Here is a 25,074-nt window from a genome sequence, read left to right on the forward strand (position 1 = left end):
ACCTTGAATTGAGTTTTTTATAAGGTGAGAAATGAGGATCCAGTTTTATTCTCCTACATGTGGGTAGCCAATTACCCCAGCACTATTTGTTGAAAAGGGTATCCTTTCCCCACTTTATGTTTTCGTTTGCTTTGTCAAAGGTCAGTTGGCTGTAAGCATTTGGGTTTATTTCTGGATTCTCTGTTCTGTTCCATTGATCTATGTGCCTATTTGTACAGGTACCATGCTGTTTTGGTGACTATGGTCTTATATAGTATAGTTTGAAATCAGGTAGTGTGATGCCTCCAGATTTTCTTTTTTCTTAGTCTTGCTTTTGCTATGTGGGCTCTTTTTTGGTTCCATATATATTTTAGAATTGTTTTTTCTAATTCTGTAAAGAATGATGGTGGTATTTTTATGGGAATTCTGTTGAATTTGTAGACCACTTTTGGCAATATGGTCATTTTCACAAAATTGATTCTCCCCATCCATGAGCATGGGATGCGTTTCCATTTGTTTGTGTCACCTATAAGTTCTTTCAGCAGTGTTTTGTAGTTTTCCTTGTAGAGGTCTTTCACCTCCTTGGTTAGGTATATTCCTACTTTGTTTTGTTTTGTTTTGTTTTGTTTTGTTTGCAGCTATTGTAAAAGGGGTTGAGTTTTTGATTTGATTTTCAGCTTGGTCGCTATTGGTGAATAGAAGAGCTACTGGTTTGTGTACATTAGTTTTGTATCCAGAAACTTTGCTGAATTCTTTTATCAGTTCTAGGAGCTTTCTAGAGGAGTCTTTAGGGTTTTCTAGGTAAACAATCATATCATCGGCAAACAGTTACAGTTTGACTTCCTTTTTACTGATTTGGATGCCCTTTATTTCTTTCTCTCGCCTGATTGCTCTGGCTAGGACTTCCAATAATATGTTGAAGAAGAGTGGTGACAGTGGGCATTCTTGTCTTGTTCCAGTTCTCAGAGGGAATGCTTTCAACTTTTCCCCATTCAGGATTATGTTGGCTGTGGGTTTGTCATAGATGGCTTTTATTATATTGAGATATATCCCTTGTATGCTGATTTTGCTGAGAGTTTTAATCATAAAAGTTGCTGGGTTTTGTTGAATGCCTTTTCTGCATCTGTTAAGATGATCATGTGATTTTTGTTTCTAATTCTGTTTTTGTGGTGTATCACATTTATTGACTTATGTATGTTAAACCATCCCTGCATCCCTGGTATGAAACCCACTTGATCATAGTGGTTTATCTTTTTGATATGTTGTTGGATTCGGTTAGCTAGCATTTTGTTAAGGATTTTTGCATCTATGTTCTTCAGGAATATTGGACTGTAGTTTTCTTTTTGGTTATGTCCTTTCCTGGTTTTGGTATTATTACAGGACCCCAACACTTACTCATAGGTAGCCTTTGGGTCAGGGTTTCTGCACTATAGTCCCTTCTGTGGTAGCCACAAATATGTTACAGGACTCCAACACTTACCTTACCCAAAAGTAGCATTTAGGAAGGGAGTTTCCACACTATAGTCCCTTCTGTGGTTGCCAGAAGGATGTTACAGGAAAGGGGTCTGATCCAGACCCCAAGAGAGGGTTTTTGGATCTCACGCAAGAAAGAATTCAGGGCAAGTCCTCGGTGCAAAGTAAAAACAAGTTTATTAAGAAAGTAAAGTGGTAAAAGTACAGCTACTCCATACACAGAGTAGGATATTCCTGGAAGTAGGAGATGGAACGCATCCACCCTAGGTACAATGCTTGTATATATGGGGAGATGTGTTTTGCTACAAGGGTTTGTGATAAAGGATTAATTTTCTTAATTACTATATTTTGCAAGAATCAATATTATTGTCTTTAAAGCAAAATTAGGAATGCCTTTGTTCTCCAGATATTGGGATATCTGGACACTCCCAAGTCTGGGTGTGTTTAGTAAACATTATTAATTTGTTCCCTTAACCGTAAACATCTAGAGGCTAGGAAAGCCTAACTTTCTGAGAATGCAGCCCAGCAAGTCCCAGCCTCATTTTCCTAGCCCTCACTCAAGATGGAGTTGCTCTGGTTCAAATGCCTCTGATATATTTCCCCATTCCCTTTGCAAGAAGATCCTCAATTCTAAGGGTTGCAGAGGGATGAAGATCCATCTTCTGTAACTTCTTCAGGCTGAATAGGGGTGGTGATATTCCTGCCTATTAGGGTGTCTTGCATCAGGGTAGAGAGAAGCTCAGTCCGAGAGTATTGCTATAGTGAAGGTCATTACTAACTCCAAGTTCCGACAAAAGGTGGTATCTGGAAGATTAATAAGTGTTCAATTTAAGAAAGCATTGAGTGAGCTTGTCTTGCATTTCTACACAAAGAGTACAATCACAATATATTCCACAACAGCAAAGCAAAAATAAGTAAAATCGTTCCAAGTAAACTAAACAGGAAGGCTTTCCAAGAACTGGGCAGTTGTTGGAACCAAGCCAATATAGAGTCAACTGATAGCACATCAATGGCAGAGACCTGAGTGTCTAAAGCTTTCATAGCCTGAGTAATACTACGTGTATAGTCTGGAACATATACAAAACGTTCAGTTTTGATCATACACAAGTTCCCGCTTGGGCCGCTGGTACATTAAAATGTCCACATATCCAACAGTTTGTCTGATTATGTAAAGAGGCTAAAGTCTATGCCTACTCAGTAAATAAGTTACTCTCTGCATGATTCCAACTTATACCCAAAAGTAGAATGTCAATCCATATCTTTATGTTACTCATCCCTCTCATTTCTTCTGAATAGGAGTCAGAGATTGGCTCACAGGAATAAACAGGATCAGTCTCTTTTGTTCCATTGGCCTGTGGGACTTCATAAGAGACAGGTTTAATTCAAGATAAGTGGACCCAGCTGTTTATTCACAGAAGATTAACTTCAGTTCGGGTACTAAGGAGAACTTGATAGGATTCCTTCCATTTTGGGGGAGAGTTGATCTGCTGGGGATCCTTCCTTCCAAATTTTTAATAGGACCCAGTCTCCCGGCTGGGTTGTAATGAGATTATTTTCCTTAGTGGGGGAAAGGAGTCTTTGATTTCCATATTCAAGTAGTGCGTTTTGCACTTCTCCTAAGTTGATCACATAATTCTGTAGCTTGAAAGTATCTATGTCTATTAGGCAGTCTATAGTTAGGAAAGGCCTGCCATACATTATTTCAAAAGGACTGAGCTGCAGATTTCCCTTAGAGGCTATTTAAACCAGTAAGAAGGCTACAGGTAACAAAGACAACCAAGTTTCTGATGTTTCTTGGCATAGTTTAGCAAGAGTCATTTTTAGAGTTTGATTAGCTCTTTCTACTTTCCCTGAAGACCATGGCCTCCATGTTTAGTGAAGGTGATACTGAATTCCTAGGGCTAAAGATATGTTTTAGGTAACTGTCTCTATGAAAGATGGGCCGTTATCACTCGGCAAGCTCTTAGGCAGACCAAATCTAGGAATTATTTCCTTTAGTAGGAGTTTAGAAACCTCAATTGCCTTTTCAGACCAGGTAGGAAAAGCTTCGATACAACCAGAAAAGGTGTCAACAAATACTAATAAATATCTAAACCCTTTACATGGGGGCATTTGAGTATAATCTATTTGCCAGTCTTCAACAGGGTACATTCCCCTGTGCTGAACAGGCCTTACTAGAGGAGGAGGTAAAGATTGGTTATTTGGGTTATTCCGGGCAGATAGTTCACAGGCCTGAGTTAGCTGCTTTACTGTTTTAAGTAAGTCTTTTCCTATAAAAAGGAGAGACATTAATTGAAACAGGGAATCTCTTCCCAAATGACTGGAGTCACACAAATGCTTAACTATTTGCCACTGATTAGCACCTGGTAATAACAGTTTGTTGTCATTGATAAGCCAGCCAGAGGATCTTTAATTAAACCCTGACCTTTAGCCCATTCTTGTTCCTCTTTAATATATCTAGGGTCTGTCATTGCAGTGGCTGAGGGCACCAACATGCCAATAAGTCCTATTGGCTCCTTTAGTGCTGCTGCGTTAGCAGTTGCATCTGCAAAGGAGTTTCCCTTAGCCACACCAGAGTCTCCTCTTTGATATCCTCTACAATGGGTTATAGCTACTTCCTTGGGCAGCAAAACAGCATCCAATATGTTCCAAATTTCTAAGTAATGTTTTACAGGGGAACCCTTAGCAGTTAGGAGTCCCCATTCCTTCCAGATAGCAGCATGAGCAGAAGTACCAGAAAGGCATACTTAGAATCAGTGTAAATGTTAATTCTTAGGTCCTTTCCCAATTGCAGGGCTCTAATAAGAGCTATTAATTCTGCCTTTTGAGCTGAGGTAGAAACTGGTAAGGCTAGAGATTCAATTACCTCATGTTGACTGACAACAGCCCTAGCTTTCCAGTTTCCCTGGTGCATGAAGCTACTTCCATCTGTAAACCATTCTACCTCAGGATTATCTAGAGGCTCATCCTTTGAATCCAGATGGCTGGAGTAAACTAGCTCCATAATTTGTATACAAGAATGATCTAGGGTGCTGGTTCAGGTAAATAGGTAGCTGGATTCTGTCTGGCATACTTTAAGAATTTTATAAGGATGTTTAGCAACAAAGCCTGATATTTATTCATAGGAAAGGAGAAGGAGAAATTTCTGTCTGCCTTGTGATTTATGAAAGATACTACTGTTTGCAGCTGAGTTAACAAATCCCTTCCCGACGAGGTATGGGGCATTCAGGAGAAAAACCAAAGTCCCTGATGAGCAACTTAAAGGATTCTTAAAATGGTGTCTATGGGATTGTCCATCTATCCCCATGACTATACCATTTTGGGGTGACAAAGACCCATTATAATGGGTCCAAACAGAGTAAGCAGTCCAGAAGGGAGTTAATATTCTTACCTGCCACATCAAGGATTACCCAAGGCTTCTCTGGAGATATGGCTAGTTGTCCAATGGGAATTTCAGTGGAAGGTCTCGGAACCCATCACTCTTGGGCTTGCCTGGCTATTTCAGCCATTATTGGTTCAGGTCCCAATGACTCCCTTCCCAGCCCTGGGGAATCCTTCTTCCTATGGCCAGTTTTCTTACAGTGTGCACATGCTTTATGCCCAAGGCACGGTGACTCAGACTCCCAGCTTTGGGCTTCTCACCTTTCAGCTTCCCTTGTCCAGGCCAACATCCAGGAGGGCAGTCCCACGTGCGAGGTAAGTTTGAGGCTGCAGCCAAGAGCTGCACCTTGTGGGAGGTCCTTCTTGCTCTTTCTGCTTCCTCTGCTTTGTCCCTGTTATTAAAAACTAAAAATGCCATCTCCAAAAGCTGTCCATAGGAGTTTGGGGACCCATAGCTGCTTTTCGTAGTTTCCTATGGATATCAGGGGCAGACTGGGTTATAAAATGCACTCCCAGAGGGTTTGTCCTTCCCTTGAAGCAGGATCAGTGTTAGTATATTTCCTCATTGCCTCAACTAAATGCCTTTGCAATAAAGCTAGATTCTCATCTTTGCCCTGAGAAACATCCTTAACCTTTTCATAGTTAATGGGATTTTTCATACATTTCTTCATCCCTTCCTACAAACAAGTGACCTTATAATTCTCCTCCCCAAGTCCTCACTGCCCCTTTGATAGTTCCACTCTGGATCTTGATCTGGAACTGCTATACCTCCTGCCTGATATATATTATGGTTCAGATTGTGAGCCAATACCTCATCTGCATGAGTCATAGCTGTCCCCAAAATGCGTTGTTTCTCTTCCACTGTACAACACAGAGAACACAAAACATGCAGATCTTGCCAAGTTAAACTATAGGTCAGAGTTAATTTCTCAAATGTCTATGAATTTTCCTGGATCTTCAGAGAAATGACCACACTTCTCTTTACATAGAGCCAAATCAGACATAGAAAAGGGAGCATGTACTCTCATAGCACCTTCTTTCCCATCTGCAACCTCCCTAAATGGACAAAGATTTCCTTTTGGAGGCTGATAGGAGGCTTCGCTATGAGTAGTACTCGCTGGGCTAAGTTCCTCAGGGAGTGGTGGGTATAGAGTAGACTAGACAGGTAAGGAGGAGGGGACAAAGGGTTCTCAACTGAACTTTCAGGTGGACTGGAGGGAGAAAGGACGGACACATCTGAACTGTCAGAGCTGAGAGAAGGAGGATCTGCTCCACCCAAAACTGCCTGCTGAATGGCAGAGAGGGGAGGGGGGTATTAAAGAATCATCTAGTATATCTAGCTCTTTTTCTTATTTTCCTTCCTTTCCTCTCATCAAACATGATTCACATTATCCAAATAACATAAGTGAGCCGAGCCATGAATCTCAGATAAACCACAATATGGACTTTGACAAAAATGTCAAATAAGGCAAAGGAAATAAAGAGGATTTAGATGGGAATGACCAGAGCAAGCAGGTTCTGGGAAATAGCGGCAGTGTGGATTGAACAAGCAAAGCCAGTTCGCCTGAATCCAAGAAAGGAAAGAAGTTTTTTTAGTGTGGAAAATGAAACAAAACAGCAAGGAGAAAAGTCCCCTGATTTCCATCCTAGTGCTTCTCGATCACACCTAGTCAGCACAGTGGCAACCAGACATAACCACATCTGTTTAATTTTATTGCTTATAACTGTTAAATACCAAACCTCAATCAGCAATTTTAGAGACAGAGCCTTCAATGGTTTTTGCTCCCAATGTTTCACAAGTAAACAGACAGAAATCAAGAGGCACATAGGAAAAGAGTAAGTTAAAATCCCTAAGACCCGTTAAATAAAGTCTTCTGAAAATGACAGCGAAACAGACAGCAACCAAGAAATTGATTCATGCAGCAAGGAGAACAAGGCAGATTAATACAAAGAGCATAGCCTGTGGTGCCAAACTCATTCTTAGCTGAGAGGGACTTTACTGAGAGAGGCCTCCAGCCCCCTAAATCTTGGAAGGGATTTTAACCCTCCTAAGTCCGGCCTCTAACCCAAGGTGGGTCAAGTATCCTTGCCTTTCATTAACAGGGGCCTCTAACCCACTCTGGCTTGGGAGAGACTCTAACTCCCCCAGCTGGGCCTCTAATCCAATCCCATTCTTTACCCAGGTACCCCACTACTTGCTCAAAGTCATCCAATCAGTACTACAGTCTATATCCTTTGGGTTGGGGAGTTTCTTCAGTATTGTCCATTCCATGGTTTGCCAGAAATATGTTACAGGACCCAAATACTTACCTAAAAGTAGCATTTGGGAAGGGGGATTCTACACCATAGTCCCTTTGTTGTCGCCAGAAAGATGTTATAGGAAAGGGGTCCTGATCCAGGCCCCAGGAGAGGGTTTTCGGATATCGCACAAGAAAGAATTCAGGGCAAGTCTGCAACGCAAAGTAAAAACAAGTTTACTGAGAAAATAAAGTGGTGAAAGTACAGCTACACCGTAGACAGTGTAGGACATTCCTGAAAGTAAGAGGAGGAACGCATCCGCCTTAGGTACAGTGCTCGTATATATGGGGAGATGTGTTCTACTACAAGGGTTTGTGATAAAGGATTAATTTTCTTAATTACTATGTTTTGCAAGAATCAATATTATCTTCAAAGCAAAATTAGGAATGCCTTCATTCTCCGGTTATTAGGATAGCTGGACACTCCCAAGTCTGGGTGTGTTTAGTAAACATTATTAATTTGTTCCCTTAACCATAAACATCCAGAGGCTAGGAAAGCCTAACTTCCTGAGAATGCAGCCCAGCAAGGCCTAGCCTCATTTTCCCAGCCCTCACTGAAGATGGAGTCGCTTTGGTTCAGACGCCTCTGACAGTATTAGGGTGATACTGGCTTCATAGAATTATTTAGGGAGGGTTCCCTCTTTCTCTAACTTGTGGAATAGTGTCAATAAGATTGGTACCAATTCTTTGAATGTCTGATAGAATTCTGCTATGAATTTGTCTGGTCCTGAACATTTTTTGTTGGCGGTAATTTTTTAATTACCATTTCAATCTCTCTGCTTGTTACTGATTGTTCAGGATATCTAATTATTCCTGATTTAAGCCAGAAGGATTGTATCTTTCCAGGAATTTATCCATCTCTTCTAGATTTTCTAGTTTATGTGTGTAAAGGTGTTCACAGTAGCCTTGAATGTGGTGTCACTTGTAATATCTCCTGTTTCATTTCTTATTGAGCTTATTTGGATTTTATTTCTTATTTTCTTGGTTAATCTTGCTAATGGTCTATCAATTTTATTCATCTTTTCAAAGAACCTACGTTTTGTTTCATTTATCTTTTGTATTTTTTTGGCTTCAATTTCATTTAGCTCTGCTCTGATCTTGGTTATTTCCTTTCTTCTGCTGGGTTTGGGCTTGTTTTTTTCTTGTTTCTCTAGTTCCTTGAGGTATGACCTTAGATTGTCTGTTTGTGTTCTTTCAGACTTTTTGATGTAGGCATTTAGGGCTATGAATTTTCTTCTTAGCACTGCCTTTGCTGTGTCCCAGAGGTTTTTGATAGGTTGTGTCACTACTGTCATTAAGTTTGAAGAGTTTTTTAATTCCATTTTTATTTTGTTTTTGACTGATCATTCAGGATCAGGTTATTTAATTTCCATGTATTAAATATTGTATAAAATATTTAATATTCCATGTATTAATTGCGTGGTTTCGAAGTTTCCTTTTGGAGTTGATTTCCAGTTTTATTCCACTGTGGTCTGAGAGAGTGCTTGATATAATTTCAATTTTCTTAAATTTATTGAGGATCATTTTGTGGCCTATCATATGGTCTGTCTTGGAGGAAGTTCCATGCAATGTTGAATGGAACGTATAATCAGTGGTTGGTGGATGGAATGTTCTATATATATCTATTAAGTCCATTTGTTCTAGAGTATAGTTTATATCCATTATTTCTTTACTGACTTTCTGTCCTGATGACCTGTCTAGTGCTGTCAGTGGAATATTGAAGTCCCACACTATTATTGTGTTGCTGTCTATCTCATTTCTCAGGTCTATTAGTAATTGTTATATAAATTTGGGAACTCCAGTGTTATGTGCATATATGCTTAGGATTGTGATGTTTTCCTGTTGGACAAGGCCTTTTATCAATATGCAATGTCCCTCTTCATCTTTTTTAGCTGCTGTTGTTTTAAAGTCTGATTTGACTGATATAAGAATAGCTACTCCTGCTCAGTTTTGGTGTCCATTCACCTGAAATGTCTTTTTCCACCCCTTTACCTTAAGTTTGTGCAAGTCCTTATGTGTTGGATGAGTCTCTTGAAGGCAGCAGATAGTTGGTTGGTGAATTCTTATCCATTCCACAATTCTGTATCTTTAAAGTGGAACATTTAGGTCATTTACATTCAATGTTAGTATTGAGATGTAAGGTACCATTCCATTCATTGTGCTATTTGTTGCCTGTATACATTGGTTTGTTTTTTTTTTTTTTTTTTGAGACGGAGTCTTGCTCTGTCGCCCAGGCTGGAGTGCAGTGGCGCAATCTCGGCTCACTGCAAGCTCCGCCTCCCGGGTTCACACCATTCTCCTGCCTCAGCCTCCCGAGTAGCTGGGACTACAGGCGCCCACCACCACGCCCGGCTAATTTTTTGTATTTTTTTTAGTAGAGACGGGGTTTCACCGTGGTCTCGATCTCCTGACCTCGTGATCCGCCCGCCTCGGCCTCCCAAAGTGCTGGGATTACAAGCGTGAGCCACCACGCCCGGCCTTGTTTTTGTTTTTTAAATTGTATTTTTGTTTTATAGGTCCTGTGAGATTTATGCTTTAAAAAGCTTCTGTTTTGATGTGTTTCCAGGATTTGTTTCAAGATTTAGAGCTCCTTTTAGCATTTCTTGTAGTGGTGGCTTGGTAGTGGCAAATTCTCTCAGCATTTGTCTGAAAAAGACTGTATCTATCCTTCATATATGAAGCTTAGTTTCAGTTGATGCAAAATTCTTGGCTGATAATTGTTTGGTTTGAGGTGACTGAAGATAAGACCCCAATCCCTTCTAGCTTGTAGGGTATCTGCTGAGACATCTGCTGTTAATCCGATACGTTTTCCTTTATAATTTACCTAGTGCTTTTGTCTCACAACTCTTAAGATTCTTTCCTTCGTCTTAACTTTAGATAACCTGATGACAATGTGCCTAGGTGATGACCTTTTTGCGATGAATTTCCAGGTGTTCTTTGTGCTTCTTGCATTTGAATGTCCAGGTCTCTAGCAAGGCTGGGGAAGTTTTCTTCAATTATTCCCCCAAAATATTTTCCAAACTTTTAGATTCCTCTTCTTTCTCAGGAAAACCAATTACTCTTAGGTTTAATTGTTTAATATAATCCCAGACTTCTTGGAGGCTTTGTTTGTATTTTCTTATTCTTTTTCTCTGTCTTTGTTGGATTGGGATAATTCAATGACCTTGTCTTTGAGCTCTGAATTTCTTTCTTCTATTTGTTCAATTCTATTGCTGAGACTTTCCAGAGCATTTTGCATTTCTATAAGTGTGTCTATTGTTTCTTGAAGTTTTGATTGTTTTTTATTTATGCCAACTATTTTCTTGAATATTTCTCCCTTCACTTCTTGTATCATTTTTTGGATGTCCTTACATTGGGCTTCACCATTCTCTAGTGCCTCCCTGATTAGCTTAATAACTAACCTCCTGAATTATTTTTCAGGTAAATCAGGGATTTCTTCTTGGTTTGGGTCCATTGCTGGTGAGCTAGTGTGATTTTTTGGAGGTGTTATAGAACCTTGTTTTGTCGTATTACCAGAGTTGGTTTTCTGGTTCCTTCTCATTTGGGTAGGTTCTGTCAGAGGGAAAGTCTAGGGCTGAAGGCTGTTGTTCAGTTTCTTTTGTCCCACAGGGATTCCCTTGTTGTAGTACTCTTTGAGGCTTCCTGAGAGCCCAGCTGTAGTGATTGTTATCTCTCTTCTGGATCTAGCCACCCAGAAAGTCTACCCAGGCTCTGGGCTGGTACTAGGGGTTGTCTGCAGAGTCCTGTGATGTGAACCATCTTTGGGTCTCTCAGCCATGGATAACAGCACAGTACTTGTGGTGTCTCCTGGGTCCTGCAGGAGCAATCCACTTCCTTCAGGGGGTCTGTGGGTCCTCTCAGGTTTTCTGATTTATTCCTCTAATCACTCTGGAGCAAATATTCATGATGTAAGCTTCCCCCTGCTTCTCTGTCAATCAAAGTTGGAGCTGCAATCTAGTCCTGCTTCCCATCTGCCATGATCTCTAGTTTTTATATGTAACATTAGTCAAAGGTCCAACTTCATTCTTTTGCACATGGATATCCAGTTTTCCTAGTATTGTTTGTTAAGTGCCTTCAACAAATGATAATACTTCTGCACTGAATAGTTTTGGCAACCTTGTCAAAAATCATTTAACCTTATATGTGGGGTTATGTATTCCTGGGCTCCCTTTTCTGTTCCATTGAGCTATATGTCTGTGTTTATGCCAGTATCACACTGTTTTGATTCCTGTAGCTTTGTAATATATTTTGAAATCAAGAAGTGTGAGACTTTCAACTTGGGTCTTTTTCAAAATTGTTTTTGGCTATTTGGAACCCCTAGAGATTCCATGCAAATTTTAGGACAAATTTTTCTATTTCTGCAAAAGATGCCACTGTGATTTTGATGAGGATTGCATTAAGGCTGTAGATTTTTTTTTTTTTTTTTTTGAGACGGAGTCTCGCTCTGTTGCCCAGGCTGGAGTGCAGTGGTGCAATCTCGGCTCACTGCAAGCTCCGCCTCCCGGGTTCACGCCATTCTCCTGCCTCGGCCTCTCCGAGTAGCTGGGACTACAGGCACCCGCCAGCACGCCCTGCTAATTTTTTTGTATTTTTAGTACAGGCAGGGTTTCACCGTGGTCTCGATCTCCTGACCTCGTCATCCGCCCACCTCGGCCTCCCAAAGTGCTGGGATTACAAGCGTGAGTCACCGTGCCCGGCCTGTAGATTGTTTTGTGTAATGTTGTCATTTTCACAATATTAAGTCTTCCAGTTCATGAACATAAATAATCTTTCTTTTTATCTATGTCTTCTTTAATTTCTTTCAGCAACTTTTTATCATTTTCTTTCATTTGTTTGTTTGTTCGTTTTTTGAGATTGATCTCATTCTGTCACCCAGGCTGGAGTGCAGTGGTGCCATCATGGCTCACTGAAACCTTGACCTCCCAGGTTCAAGCAACTCTCCTGCCTCAGCCTCCTGAGTAGCTGTGATTACAGGCACATGCCACCACACCTGGCTAATTTTTGTATTTTTAGTAGAGATGGGGTTTCACCATGTTTGCCAGGCTGGTCTCGAACTCCTGACCTCAGGTGATCCACCCACCTCAGCCTCCCAAAGTGCTGGGATTACAGGTGTGAGCCACTGTGCCCAGCCAACTTTTTATCATTTTCAGTGTAGAAGTCTTTCACTCTTTGGTTAAACTAATTCCTAAGTATTTTATTATATTTGATGCTATTGTAAATGGAATTGGTTCATTTAATTTTATTTTTGAATTGTTCATTGTTAGTGTATGAAAATGCAACTAATTCTTGCATATTGATTTCGTATTCTGCAACTTTGTTGAATTTGTTTATTAGTTTTAAGACTTTTTTGTGGAACCTTCAGTGTTTTCTACATATAAGATCATGTCATCTACAAACAGAGATATTTTTATTTCTTTACAAACAGAGATATTTTTATTTCTTCGTTTCCTATTTGGAGGCTTTTATTTGTTTTCCTTGCCTATTTGCTCTGGATAGAGCTGCCAATACTGTGTTTAATGGAAGGGGTAAAAGTGGGCATCCTTTCCTTGTTCAGGATCTTAAAGGAATTTGTCAGCCTCCTACCATTGAGTATGATTCTAGCTGTGGATTTTTTATATATACCTTTATATTGTTGAGGTAGTTACCCTGAGTGTGTGTGTTTTTTTTTTTAATAATGAAAGGATGTTGACTTTTGTCAAATAATTTTTCTAAATCAATTGAAATGATCCTGTGGATTTTTTTTCTTCATTCTGTTAATGTGGTATATTACACTGACCAACTTTTTTATTCTAATAATATATTGTATTTAGCCCAATCATATCCAAATATTATCATTTTAACATGCAATCAATATAAAAAGTGTTGAAATCATTTGCATTCTTTGTCACTCCAACTTGAGAATACCTTTATATTCACATATATTTTCTTGCTTTTTAAAAATGGCTTAAGCTCATTGGAGAAACAAAGCAAAATAAAGACAGATCCACATTGACCCATTTTTGCATATTGAACCATCCTGCATTCCAGGAATAAACCACATTTTGTCATGGTGTATAAACCTTTTAGTATGCCACTGAATTTAGTTTGCCAGTATTTTGTTGAGGATTTTTACATTAAAGTTTATCATGTATATTGATCTGTAGTTTTCTTTTATCGTAATGTCTTTGTCTGGCTTGGTATCAGTCAACACCCAGCCTCACAGAATTAGGTAGGAAGTGTTCCCAACTCTTCAATTTTTTGGCAGAGTTTGAGAAGGATTAATGTTAGTTCTTTAAATGCTTAAGAGAATTCACCAGAGAAGGCATCAGGTCCAGGGCTTTTCTTTCTCAGGAGGTTTTTGATTACTAATTCAGTCTGTTTACTAACTAAAGTTCTATTCAGATTTTCTATTTCTTCACGATTCAGATTTGATAGACTTTGTGTCTCTGATTTATTACTTTCTCTAGGTTATTTAATTTGTGGGCATACAGTTGTTCATAGTGCTCTCTTATAACCTATTTTATTTCTGCGAACCAGTTAGTAATGTCCCCACTTCCATTCCTGATTTTAGTTATTTGAGTCTTCTATCTTTTTTCTTAGCCAATCTAGCTAAATGTTTGTTAATTTTGTTAACCTTTTTGAAGAGTGAACTTTTGGTTTTGTTGATCTCTATTATTTTTCTTTTCTCTATTTTATCATCTCTGCTTTAATCTTTATGATTTTATTCATCTGCTAACTTTGGGTTTAATTTGGGTTTTTTAGTTCCTTAGTTGTAAAGTTCATTTGTTCACTTGAGATATTTCTTCCTTTTTAATATGTTCACAGCTTCATTTATTTATTTATCTATTTATTTTTGAGATGGAGTCTCGCTCTGTCACCCAGGCTGGCGTGCAGTGGCGTGATCTCAGCTCACTGCAACCTCTGCCTCTCAGGTTTAAGCAATTCTCCTGCCTCAGTCTCCTAAGTGGCTGGGACTACAGGCATGAGCCACCATGCCCAGCTAATTTTTTGTATTTTTTTTTTTTAGTAGAGACGGGGTTTCACCACGTTGTCCAGGCTGGTCTGAACCTCCTCACTTCGGGTAATCCACCTGCCTTGGCCTCTGAAAGTACTAGGATTATAGGCATGAGCCACCACCTCTGGCCTAATGTGCTCACAGCTTTAAATCACTACTTTTACTGAATCCCATAGGTTTTCGTATGTTGTGTTTTTATTTTCATTCATCTTTAAGTATTTTCTAATTTCTTTTGTGATTTCTTCTTTGATCCTTTAATTGTGTAAGAGTGGCTTGTTTAATTTCCACAAATTTGTGAAATTTACAGTTTTTCTTCTGTTATTGATGTCTAAATTGACCCCATCATGGTCACAGATGATAGTTTGAATATATCTGTTTCTTGAAATCCACTGAAATTTGATTTGTGGCCTGACATAAGGTCTGTCCTGGAGAATGTCCCATGTTCACTTGAGAGGAAGTTGTTCTGTTGCTGCTGAGTGGAGTGTTCTGTATGTATCTATTAGATCTAGTTGCTTTACTGTGTTGGTCAAGTCCTCTGTTTCTTTACTTATCTTCTTTCTGGCTTTTCTGTCAATCGTTGAGATTGGGTTTTGGAGTCTCCAATTATCATCGTAGGGTTAACTAAGTAATATTTGTGATGAATGTTTATAAGTAGGAGTTTGTCACAGAACAACATGGAATGAGTCAGGGATGGGGAGCAGGTTACCTTCTCAGAAGAGAAGATAACACATACAAAGGAGCTGAAGTATGGACTCATAGAGAATAGGTGTGTATGTTGTAGCAAGGTAAGTGCTCCTGGGATAAGTGAGCAGGGCTAGTCAGATGGTGAAAGGTCTCGCACGCCATGCTAAGGAGTTGGAATATCACCCTGAAGGCAGTGGATGTCCATGAGCTTACAACAATAACGTGGTCAGGGTTTCATTTTAGAAAGATGATTATGATTCCAACAGGGAGAACAAGTTGAAAAGGTGACACAGGAAGCAGGTATAGGAGACAAGACCACTGCCATTATCCAGCTAAGGAAGGATGTGGGCCTGGGCTAAGGGTGACAATAGGGTGGAAGGTTAGGTTTTCCAGATAGGAAGTGACTGATCACCCTTAGCAGGTGGAAGACAGAGAGAAGAAACAATAACGCCTCCCACCTTAGAAATCTTAATGCGACCACAGCGAACCCCAGAAAAATAATCAAAGTGGATTTAAGCAAGAGCATCCCACAAGAGGAAAATTATTCCTCTCAGGTAGCCTGAGGAAGCCTCCATACTAGGCACCTGTGGAGTACCCATCAATTGTGTTTGTGCTAATCCCAAGGATCTTGGAAAGCAACACGGATTACTGGTGTCCTGTTAGGTCAGAGAGGCCTCCTGTTAGTCTTTCCTTCTCCTGTCTTTCCCCTCAGCCCCACCTTTCATTGTATTCCTAGGAGACAACTGTTTTCCTTCTCTCACCTTCTTCCCCCTTCCTGGGCTGCCCCAGGCTGACTGACAAGGGAGCCTTCAACCGTCATGCACATGAAGCCGAAATTTAAGTCCCTGCACAATGCTTACCCAAGCTCCTCCAAAAAACTTGTCCTTGCATGTTCGTAGTAGACAATACGCTGTTTGTTTTGGCTAACACACACACACATACACCAAAAAATGCTGATGGAACCAGCACGCAACACTATATGACAGGTTTATTGCCCAAAGTTTTAAGGTCAGTATGAAGCTGGGCTGGAGAGGACAAGGAGAAAGAAAAAAATTGGTTTTCTTTATCATTTTAGGAGAGGGCTCACTATTTGGGTATTTTTATATACCTGACATTCCCATGGTCACAATAGAGCAGTTATTAGGGGAGAAAATGCCACAAATGGAAAAATAAAATGCATCAATATATGGAATCGTGTTGCTTGCCATGAACATCTCAAGGTAACTTCTTTCATGCAATCTCATATGAGTAAAACTATGTTGATTTTCGAAATGCATTTTTGTATCTAGTCCATTCCTATGTAGTTCAAGAAAGTGATGACTATTAGACAATAATGTGGAATCTTACTGACACTATAGCCTGGCCAGTGTTTTTTAAAGGGTTCCACTGTGACGTATTGCTGAAACTTGTTAACCTGCCTGTATTTCATTTCTCTGTTGATTTTACTGTCTCTGGGTTGGCTGTAAGATATTAACAAGCAAAATTTTTCCAAAAATTAGCTTATCTTATGAGACTCAAAAAGTCAGTCTATTCATGGATAGGCCTATCAGAATTTATTAAAAGTTTAAGTTTATAGGGTTTTTTAAAGAAAGGAATATGCTTTTGTTATCACTTCCAGCCTATTGCTGGAAGTAGTAAAACTCCTATTGCTGGAAGCCTATTGCTGGAAGTAGGCTGGTAAAAAGATATTGTCTAACAGGAAGCCTCAGGGAGCCCTATCAGATATCAACAAGTGACCTCACATGTCCCCAGCACTGAGCTCATGTTACAGCATTCTCTCCTCTGGTGTTTTCAGTAACCCTGTGGTGTAGGTACTGTGATTATTGCCCCATGCAGGTAAAGAAACTGAGGCACAGACAGTTGAAGTTATACAAGTTCACACAGCAAAGACATGGAGGAGCTGGGATCCATGCTTAGTGTTGGAAACCTGGAGTTCTGGCTTTTTAGCTATTTTGCTGCACAATGCCCAGAAAGACACCAGGAGCTGCAAACTGCATGTCCCTCAGGAAGGGTTCATGGCATTGGTACCACAAGCCTATTTTAGGCTATACTGCCTACTCCTTGACCCTAAGGTTTTTAAAATACGGGTGGGGGATGGGAGAGAAACACTCCCAAAGAAAGCAACCAAGGCAATTACATGCTAAACACATAATCACATCAACTCTATGTGAGTAAATCAAATCCTTGCTTCTAGGCTTTCTGTCACTGATTTTGTCTTAAGTCCTATAATTTGTTCTCTCAATCTGCTGAGCACTGCTCTTTCTTATCGAGAAGACAAACTTCTGCCCAGTACCCAGTCAAGTGATCACAAAAAGCAGGTTAATGGGGGTCTCTGAAGCAGTGAGAGCATCTGTTTTTAGAAGTCAACCCAGACGTAACTTGGTTGGAAAGAAAGATACAAACTGTAAAAAGAAAACTGCTGGGATTATAAGATCCATTTAGTGTGTCACTGTCAGCTTTTTAAAAAAAAATAAGATATAATACAAAGTGAAAATTGTTTCATGAACTTTTAATTTTAATTACAAATTATACATTAAAATGTGTATAACGGGTTATATTGTAAAATGTATTTTTTGTATAACTTGTGGTCAATAACATTTGAAAGACATTGTTCTTAAAAAGTAAATCATTGCCCCCAAGTTGGGACATCTCTGGTCTTTTTATCCCAGTGGGGTTCTTCACCGTGTGCGTCTGTGTAAATCACACCAAATAGAAGATATACGGAACACCTGCAGTAATAGGGGTCAGGGGAGCTGCAGGAGGCCCCCTAGAGACTGTGATAGACTCTTTATGATGCCACCTTTTCTAATAAAGACTTGAGTCTAGAAAGTTCTGAAGGCCTGAAAGATATTTATTCAAGAACAGGAATGTGAGATAAAAGGTGTCAGGCAAGTCAAGCCTTGTGAGTGCCTCTGAATCTGGTTTGCTGATGACATTCATATTATCCACACTGATGCGGCTGCGGCTGCCCCTCCTGATGGGCCATAACCTGGTGCACAGGAATCCCTACACTAATGTTTCTCACCATCAGCTCCTGGGTCCCCCCCCAGCCAACAGCTGCTTTGGCCCGAGACTTCTCATCTGCTGGACCAATCAAAGTCCATCACAGCAGCTCCTCTGATGCTTCCTCCACCTCCACAATATTTTTTCCCCACCAAGTTGGGTTCCTTCTTCCCAATTCTTCCCAAACTCCACATCTTCACCAAACCTTCCTTGAGCAGCCCAGCCTCCTGCCAATCCGTGCCTCATCATCCTTCCATCATGTCTTTCTCATCCTCACAGCCTCCACATATCCCCACAGTCAGTACTTTTGGGATGTTTGTGCCTGTGTTTGCCCATCCAGCTGTTTGCATCTTTGTGCCTCCCCACACCTTTCTGGGCTTGGACCACATGCCCAGGGTACGGTCAGCCCCTACCAGGGAAAGGAGCACAACTGGCATGTGTTCACAACCCCCAAAGGCTGCACACCATTTGGCAGGTGCTCAGATGCAGCCTGGCTACTCCCAATGTGCCTGGCTACTCCCATCTGCCAAGAAGGTAGATATTCTAGCTCAGAGAGATGAAAAATCCTTGGAAGATGGAGTCTGTGCTAAGCCAGGCTGTTTTGAGAAGCTAGTGTCTGCATCACATACATTCAGACTTAAAGTACTTCTCTAGAGGTATTCTTTGACTTAAACCGCATAGCTACTTCTATCGCCTTGACAGCTAGGCTGAACCACCCACCTTAGCAGGTTCTTCTTTGCTGGCCCGTTGCTACCACCTATTGGCTCCTGGAGGAAACAAGAATGAGCCACATGTCTGAGGATAAGTGCTTCCATCTGAGTTCCTAAAAGGTTTTCGGGGGCTGGAAAATGATCACATGAGAAGCCACCATGTAGGGAATCCGATGCCTGCAGAATGCTTTTGCCATCTTGGCTCTGTCTTCCTGCCCCTCATCAAAGTTGGCTCAGGGAGTTCAAATATAGAACCAACATTTGTTTTAAAAACATAAAGGCAGGCAAGCCCTACCCAATAAAAATTGACATAGAGAGGTAAACTACCCCACATTCAGAGAAAAACTACTATTCCAGGCCGACCTTCCCAAGCACCTTGCTTCTGCAGAATTTTTATCCATGAGGCATCTGTTAGGTTACCTGCCTTTGCCAGGGCCTAAAATCCCGCCCCTTAGCAAAGCAAAAACCTCATCTAGATCTTTCTAAGATGAAAGACACTCCTGTCTCTTTACATAGTATCAGCATAAGGATGGACACTGAAGCAGAATCTCACATGATAAATTAAGCTATCCTTGGAAAACACAAGTATTTCCCAAAGTAGAATGTAGACTGTGTCACAACCCACCAAAAGTGGAAATTTTTGCATTCAAATTTCCTGGCTATGAGCTCAGACCACTGCCACTACCAAACAAAATCTGGCTAGAATGGACTGCAGGGAGTGAAGTTGATGCTGATTTTCTCAGGAGCCCAGGGTTTAAAGTTGGGCTTTTCCTGGTTCCAATTCGTTGTCTACCATTGCTACAGGAAGAATATAGCTCAATTGTTCCTAATTTTGAAAAACATCAGAGCTGACCATTTGCCACAAGAAGTTAATTTTCAATGAAAAGAGAGGCAAACTCTTTCAGTTATTTAGTGCTGCATAAAAAACCACCTCAAAATGTAGCAGCTTGAAACAATTTATTATTAAACTAAAACAAGTTATTAAAGCTACACCATGTCAGCTGTGGCCATTCCTGTGTTCAGCTGGGTGGGGCTAGAGCCTCCCAGACAGCCTCTGTCAGGTATCTGCACCTGCATGTGCTGCTGGGTGGCCTCTTCCTCCATGTATTGACTCATCCTCCAGGGCCTCTTCCCATGGCATCGCTGTACCAGGATAGCATGGATGTTCTTACAGCACAGCAGCCCATTTCCAGGAAGGCCAACACAGAAACTCCCAGATCTCTCACCATTAGGCCTGGAATTGATACAGTGTCACTTCTGCTTCATTCTACTGATCAAAGCAAGTCACAGGCTCGCCCAGATTCAGGGAGCAGGAAACAGATTCCACCTATTAACAGGAAGAGTGATAAAAGCCTATGTGAAGGGGAGGATTGTAGGCACCATCTCTAAGACAAGCTAACACAGACCTTAACAGAAGAAAGAACCAGATAGGCCTCATTATTCCACTGTCCATATGGAGGATCAACATCTTTATCTGTACAATGGCATTAACAATGACTACCTGGAGCATTGTTCAGATTAAAGGAGATAATGACAGTTAATGCTAGGCACATGGTACATGCTTGTGGCTCTCCAAGTGTAGCCAATTCCCATGAAACGCTGGGCTCCACCAGGAGCCTGTGAAGACCAAACCTGAGAGGAGGTGCCATTTTGAAAGCACGCAGGGTTCAAGGCTGGCTCCAACCACACCCTGCTGTGAGTTTGCCAGGGAATGTTTATGCTCTGGTTGACTTTTCTCACCTTCATTTTCTTCTCCGACCCATCTAAAAAGGCTTCAAATTTATTTCTTTTGAAATCAAAGGTTCAGAGGAGACTAGTTTCTCACTTGCAATAAGGATGCTACCATACCGAAGGGCACCCCGAGACGAGCACACAGCAGGCCAGTGAGGCCATGCATGCAGGACGTGGAGCCTGCTGGCCCTCCGACAAGCAGCTCAATTTTTAACCATTTTAAGCATTAGGGTCGTTCAATAGAAAATCTGGTGTGTGTTTGGAACCCCTGGTTTATTACAAAGCGCCACCTTGGCTAGCAGAATGTCAGCAGACTGGAACACCAGAGAGCCAAGTTTTGATGGGGATGAGAGAGATTTATACTTCAAGAGAAGTGGGCAAAGAGAAGATGCATGATTGAGGGAAGAGGGCATGCATAAAGTGAGCATCTTGGCAGCATTCAAGAGATGAAGCAGAGTATGCGTATGTAATGGATGCATACAAAAAAGCCTTAAAAAAGGAGGAAATCCTGCCTTCGCAACAACATGAAGGAACCTGGAGGACACCATGCTAAGTGAAATAAGCCAGATACAGAAGGAAAATTACTGCAAGATACCACTTTCGTGAGGAATCTAAAACAATTAAACTCAGAGGCAAAGAATTGAATGATGGTTGCCAGGAGCTGAGGGGAGGGGAAAAGAGAAAGATATTAGTCAAAGGGCACAAGGTTTTGGTTATAAAGATGAGTAAGTCCTAAAGAGTTACTGTACATCAGAGTGTCCATAGCCAGCAATACTATATTGTGTACTTAAAAATTTGTTAAGAGGATAGATCTTGTGTTATGTGTTCTTATCACAAAAATAAATAAATAAAAAGGGGACAAGGACACTTTGGGAGGTTATAGATAGGCTTATGGCCTTGACTGTGGTGGTGGTTTCACCTTGCATACTTATCTCCACACGTACCAAGTTGCATGCATTAAATATGTACAACCTTGTACCCATGAAAATTAAAAATAAAACATTTTAATAATATATATACAGATTATTGTATGTTAATCATCCCTCAATAAAGTGTTGTTTGTTTGGGTTTTTTAAGAGAGAGATGAAGCAGAGTTGGAGAGTGCTGTGACCTCTGAGCCAGTCTCTGCCAGGCCTGCCACATCTCCCACCAGGAACTGTCCTTGTGCTTATTCTTGGCTTCCGGAATCACTGCATCAGGGCATTCTCCCTGGAAGTGGTGGGGAGTCACCCCTAGTGAGACACTCAGCTACAGACAGGCAGGAGTGGTGGTGAATACCTCATCTTTCCAAGCCCGCCTTCTTATATCTGGCGGTGGAGGAAGAATCCCCTAGTTTGTCCCCTTGGTCCTCACCTCCACTACTTGTCCTCTTGACTACTGGTTTTAACCCATCCTAGCCACTCTTTCCATAGACAGGGAGACAAAAATGAATGGAATTTCTCAATGCTCTTGTCACTGTAAAGGGAAGAAACCAAACTTATATTAGCTCAAAGAAATACGAGATTTATTGCTCACTTAACTAAAAATTCCAGCAGTCTTCTAGCTTCAGGCACCGTGGGAGTCAGGAGCTCAAATGATGTCATCTCCATATCTCAGTCCTGCTTTCTTAGGGGGATTGTATCCTTAGAAGGCTGAGATTGATGCCCGCAGTGCCAGGATTAGTGGCCTCAGTGCAAGGAGGACTCTTCCCTTGATGGTTCTAGTATAAGTCTGGGATGGAGTTCTCATGAATCTGTCCTGATAATGGGCCAACCCTAAATCTATCACGGTGCAGAGCAGTAAGGATGCTCTGGTTGGCCAACACCGACTTGTGTATGCACTGCAGGATTTAGGCAGCACTGGCTCCACACAAATCACATAGAGGAAGGTGATTTTCTTTTCATTATTATTATTATACTTTAAATTCTAAGGTACATGTGCACAACGTGCAGGTTTGCTACACAGGTATACATGTGCCATGTTGGTTTGCTACACCCATCAACTCATTATTTACATTAGGTATATCTCCTAATATTATCCCTCCCCCCTCCCCCTACCCCATGACAGGCCCCGGTGTGTGATGTTCCCCTCCCTGTGTCCATGTGTTCTCATTGTTCAACTCCCACTTATGAGTGAGAACATGCGGTGTTTGGTTTTCTGTCCTTGTGATATTTTGCTGAGAATGATGGTTTCCACCTTCATCCATGTCCCTGCAAAGGACATGAACTCATCCTTTTTTATGGTGGCATAGTATTCCATGGTGTATACATGCCACTTTTCTTTATCCAGCCTATTATTGATGGACATTTGGGTTAGTTCCAAGTCTTCGCTATTATGAATAGTGCCACAATAAACATACCTGTGCATGTGTCTTTATAATAGCATGATTATAATCCTTTGGGTATATACTCAGTAATGGGATTACTCGGTCAAATGGTATTTCTAGTTCTAGATCCTTGAGGAATCGCCACACTGTCTTCCATAATGGTTGAACTAATTGACTCTCCCACTAACAGTGTAAAAGCATTCCTATTTCTCTACATCCCTTCCAGCATTTGTTGTTTCCTGACTTTTTAATGATCGCCATTCTAACTGGCGTGAGCTGGTATTTCATTGTGGTTTTGAATTGCATTTCTCTGATGACCAGTGATGATGAGCATCTTTCCATATGTCTGTTGGCTGCATAAATGTCTTCTTTTGAGAAGTGTCTGTTCATATCCTTTGCCCACTTTTTGATGGGGTTGTTTTTTTCTTGTAAATTTGTTTAAGTTCCTTGTAGATTCTCGATATTAGCCCTTTGTCAGATGGATAGACTGCAAAAATTTTCTCCCATTCTGTAGGTTGCCTGTTCACTCTGATAATAGTTTATTTTGCTGTGCAGAAGCTCTTTAGTTTAATTAGATCCCATTTGTCAATTTTGGCTTTTGTTGACATTGCTTTTGGTGTTTTAGTCATGAAGTCTTTGCCTATGCCTATGTCCTGAATGGTATTGCCTAGGTTTTCTTCTAGAGTTTTTATGGTTTTAGGTCTTAGATTTAAGTCTTTAGTCCATCTTGAGTTAATTTTTGTATAAGGTGTAAGGAAGGGATCCAGTTTCAGCTTTCTACCTGTGGCTAGCCAGTTTTCTCAACACCATTTATTAAATAGGGAATCCTTTCCCCATTGCTTGTTTTTGTCAGGTTTGTCAAAGATCAGATGGTTGTAGATGTGTGGTGTTATTTCTGAGGCCACTGTTCTGTTCCATTGGTCTATATATCTGTTTTGGCACCAGTACCATGTTGCTTTGGTTACTGTAGCCTTGTAGTATAGTTTGAAGTCAGGTATCGTGATGCCTCCAGGTTTGTTCTTTTTGCTTAGGATTGCCTTGGCTATGCAGGCTCTTTTTTGGTTCCATATGAAATTTAAAGTAGCTTTTTCCAATTCTGTGAAGAAAGTCAGTGGTAGCTTGATAGGGATACCATTGAATCTATAAGTTACTTTGGGCAATATGGCCATTTTCACAATATTGATTCTTTCTATCCATGAGCATGGAATGTTCTTCCATTTGTTTGTGTCCTCTTTTATTTCATTGAGCAGTAGTTTGTAGTTCTCCTTGAAGAGGTCCTTCACATCCGTTGTAAGTTGGATTCCTAGGTATTTTATTCTCTTTGTAGTAATTGTGAGTGGGAGTTCACTCATGATTTGGCTCTCTGTTTGTTATTTGTGTATAGGAATGCTTGTGATTTTTGAACATTGATTTTGTATCCTGGGATTTTGCTGTAGTTGCTTATCAGCTTAAGGAGATTTTGGGCTGAGACAATGGGACTTTCTAAATATACAATCATGTCATCTGCAAACAGAGACAATTTGACTTTCTTTTTTCCTAATTGAATACCCTTTATTTCTTTCTCTTGCCTGATTGTCCAGGCCAGAACTGAGGAAGGTGATTTTCTTTTTTTTTGAGACGGAGTCTCGCTCTGTTGCCCAGGCTGGAGTGCAGTGGCGCGATCTCGGCTCACTGCAAGCTCCGCCTCCTGGGTTCACGCCATACTCCTGCCTCAGCCTCTCCGAGTAGCTGGGACTACAGGCGCCCGCCACCACGCCCAGCTAATGTTTTGTATTTTTAGTAGAGACAGGGTTTCACCGTGGTCTCGATCTCCTGACCTCGTGATCCGCCCACCTCGGCCTCCCAAAGTGCTGGGATTACAAGCGTGAGCCACCCCACACGGCGGTGATTTTCTAAAGGAAAGTCCAGGTACTGTCACCAGAACAAGAGGAGGATGGAGTTTGATTAGGAAAAAACAAGTTACCCACCTCAAGAACTAACAATGCTGAACATATATCATGGTTCTGCCACCTGCCAGGCTCTATTTATATGCTGTCATTAAATCCTCAGAGGTAGACATGATCCCCAATCCCCCCATTTTATAGAGGAGAATACTAAGGTCAAGGAGGTGAAGGCACTTGCCCAGTGCTGCACCATTAGAAGGGATGATTTCACCCGTGTCCAGATTAGAAGTTATTTGCTTTTCTTCCTGGAGCTCCTGCCTCTACATTCTTTTGGATTTGGGTATGACAAGCTGGCCCACAAATCTAGCTTTGTAGTTTGGTGAGCATGCACTTCTCTGTCTGTTGGTCAAAACTGGCATCCAAGAGCAAGTAGCCTGAGAGGCTTCACTAGAGCCTCCAGCTTCACATCCCTATTTCCCAGAATTCAAGAGGCAGATTTTTGGCTCTCCTAGCTCGTGACTGTGGGAATTTCCAATTCTTTTTTTTTTTTTTTTTTTTTTTTTCTGAGACAGAGTCTCGCTCTGTCACCCAGGCTTGAGTGCAGTGGCACAGTCTCAGCTCACTGCAACCTCCG

General features: G+C 41.0%; 1 long non-coding RNA gene across 1 annotated transcript; it reads right to left on the reverse strand.

The window, feature by feature from the left end:
• Positions 1-1,610: 1,610 nt before the first annotated feature.
• On the reverse strand, positions 1,611-5,578 carry LOC134735907 (uncharacterized). The gene is made up of 2 exons (XR_010119493.1): positions 5,095-5,578; positions 1,611-2,256 (listed from the first exon to the last, which is right to left on the reverse strand). It is a non-coding gene; the product is annotated as an uncharacterized lncRNA (long non-coding RNA).
• Between the last annotated feature and the right edge of the window lie 19,496 nt (positions 5,579-25,074).

Source organism: Symphalangus syndactylus, chromosome 24, assembly GCF_028878055.3.
Source record: "Symphalangus syndactylus isolate Jambi chromosome 24, NHGRI_mSymSyn1-v2.1_pri, whole genome shotgun sequence".
Lineage (NCBI taxonomy): Eukaryota > Metazoa > Chordata > Mammalia > Primates > Hylobatidae > Symphalangus > Symphalangus syndactylus.